Genomic DNA, 2,736 nt, shown 5'->3' on the forward strand with positions numbered 1-2,736 from the left:
GTGGGTCCCTTACAGTCAGAAAAGGGGGAATTTATAATGGGGAACAAAGAAATGGCAGACCAATTAAATACATACTTTGGTTCTGTCTTCACAAAGGACGATACAAATTACCTCCCAGAAATGTTGGGGAACATTGGGTCTAATGAGAAGGAGGAACTGTATGAAAACTGTATTAGTAGGGAATGTTTGGGAAATTGATGGGATTGAAGGCCGATAAATCCCCAGGGCCTGATAATCTACATCCCAGAGTACTTAAGGAAGTGGCCCTTGAAATAGCAGATGCATTTCTGGTCTTTTTTCAAAATTCTATCGACTCTGGAACAGTTCCAATGGATTGGACGGTAGTTAAGGTAACTCCACTATTTAAAAAAAGAGGCAGAAAGAAAACAGCGAATTATATACCGGTTAGCCTGACATCAGTCGTGGGGAAAATGCTGGAGTCCATTATAAAAGATGTAATAGCAGAGTGCAATAATAACTCGTCTCCACTCCTAGTATTTCTAAATCCCACACATTCACTATAATGTGAACAATTATTTCCTGTTGTGTCTCTCTCAGATTTGTAAACTTCACTGTATTGGAGTGAGGTGACATCTACTGGCGGGAAGCAAGAACTGCAATCAAGCAGCAGAAACTCCACAGTCTGTCAGGGTTAAAGAAACATTGCAATGTGAGGAGACAGCGAAGTGGTTTGATTGGGTAAATGGAAACATGATTCCACTTGTGGTGGTGTCTGAAGCAAAGGCCAGAAATACAAAATTGTCATTAATAAAAGAAATGAGGAATTCATGAAAAATGTAGTAACGTAGTGAATGGTTAGAATGTGGATAGAATAGAAAGTGAGATTGGATGGACAGAAGCAGTCTGAAAGGATGGCTGAAACAAAAGGTGAGTGCCCTGAAACGTTAACTGTGTTTCTCACAGCACAGATGCTGCCAGAGCTGCTGAACATTTCCAGCACTTTCTGTTTTTATTTCAGCATTTGCAGGATGTTGCTTTGATCTGAAAAAAAATGGATGATTGGCTGGGGGGTTCCAGTGAAATTCCACAGCAGCTAATAAAGCCTGACCTGTCAGTGGCTCGTTGGTCTAGGGGTATGATTCTCGCTTTGGGAGTATGGTTAATTAACATGTGAGAGATCCTGGGTTCAAGTGCCGGACGAGCCCTGGTCTGCTGGCATTTTTAGATTAAGGTTATCTATGGTTTCAACCTTGCAGAAGGTGGAATTGACTTCCATACGGAGCTCGCTTGAGGACCAGACAACTGGATTCAAAGAGCTTGTCGACAAAATTGCAATTAACTAAATGTACAGATAGCCAAGTGGGAATATAAAGTTGTTGCTGTAATTGTGACCTGACTCCAAAAACAAAAGGACTGGGTTCTGGACTGGAATGGAATGGAATTCTTCAGTGTTTCTGTTGTTTGGCTTGCATTGAGTCATCGATTTTCTTGTTTTTCACTTTGTCGATGCCTTTGAATAATTGTGGATCCTTCTTCAGAGTGTCTTCTTTCACCAGGTAGTTCTGACCTCTGATGATGTTGATTGTAATCAGCTTCAATTCGCTGATAGTTTTGGAAGTGAGCAGATTTCCTTTGCTTGAGTCTACAACATGGAATTCTGTCTGACATGTGGACCCATGGGAGGATTTGAATGCCACCCCTGCGTTGGAGTTGCATCCATCCAATAAGAGACCGAGTAGAAGTGACAGTTCTGTCAGTCGAATATGAGACTTTTAATGGCAGGGTTGTGAGTTTGAGTGCCATTCTGTTTTTCCCTTTTGTAAGGCTTCATGAGCAGAGAGTACAGGGAGTGTTTGAAATGAGCAAATCTCGCTTTGATTCAGGACTCTTACCTCTCTGCAGCATCTCGCTATGAAAGATTGAATTTGATCTCATTTCATTCTCAGCTCAGGGTCTGTGCGGCTCATTGGCACTTCTGGCTGTCTCCCGCTTCACAATCCGTCAGTACTGAGAAAGCAATGGGGAATATTACTCACATGTTGTGTTCTTTAATTTTTTGGAAAACTTGAATGTATGTATTTTCTTCCAAAACAAGGACACCAAGCCGTTGTTAATGTACGGCTGAAATAGCTCAGTTGGGAGAGCGTTAGACTGAAGATCTAAATGTCCCTGGTTCAATCCCGGGTTTCAGCAATTTCGCTTCCTTATGCGTCCCTTGCCTTGGTTCTGATTTTCCAGTTGCACAATTTACTTTGAGATTATTTCCCAAGCACCAGTGGATTGAATTTGAGAAACAACACAGAGTCATTTACAACATCGAAGGTGGTCATTTGGCCGATCACGTCCATGCTGGCTCTCCCCGGAGCAATCTAGTCAGTTCCACTCACCAGCTCGATCCCTTTCCTCCTGCAAGTTTCTTTCCTTCAAGTATCCATCCAATTTCCTTTTCAAATCATTGATTGTCTCTGCTTCCACCACACTCGTGGGCCAAGACATTACCACCCACAACATAAAATATTCCACCTCATCAAGGATGGGAAATACTTACATCTTCTATAGTTGCTTATTCTCTATTTCTGTGAGAATAGACTGGCAGTCAACATGAAAGGAAACCCAAAAATCTTCGAGCAGCATGTAAATGATAAGTGGGTAGTAAGAGGTTGAGTCGGGCCTATTAGGGACAAAAAGGATAATATAAGCTTAGAGGTGCAGGGCAATGTTAATCTACTTAATGAGTACTTTGCATCAGTGATCACTAAGGAAGTGGAATTTGAC

At 41.8% G+C, this 2,736-nt stretch overlaps 1 non-coding gene across 1 annotated transcript; it reads left to right on the plus strand.

The window, feature by feature from the left end:
- The first annotated feature begins 2,081 nt into the window (after positions 1-2,081).
- On the plus strand, positions 2,082-2,154 carry trnaf-gaa (transfer RNA phenylalanine (anticodon GAA)). The gene has a single exon. It is a non-coding gene; the product is annotated as a tRNA-Phe (tRNA).
- Positions 2,155-2,736: the final 582 nt, after the last annotated feature.

The sequence above is a fragment of the Heterodontus francisci genome, unplaced genomic scaffold, assembly GCF_036365525.1.
Source record: "Heterodontus francisci isolate sHetFra1 unplaced genomic scaffold, sHetFra1.hap1 HAP1_SCAFFOLD_43, whole genome shotgun sequence".
Classification (NCBI taxonomy): domain Eukaryota; kingdom Metazoa; phylum Chordata; class Chondrichthyes; order Heterodontiformes; family Heterodontidae; genus Heterodontus; species Heterodontus francisci.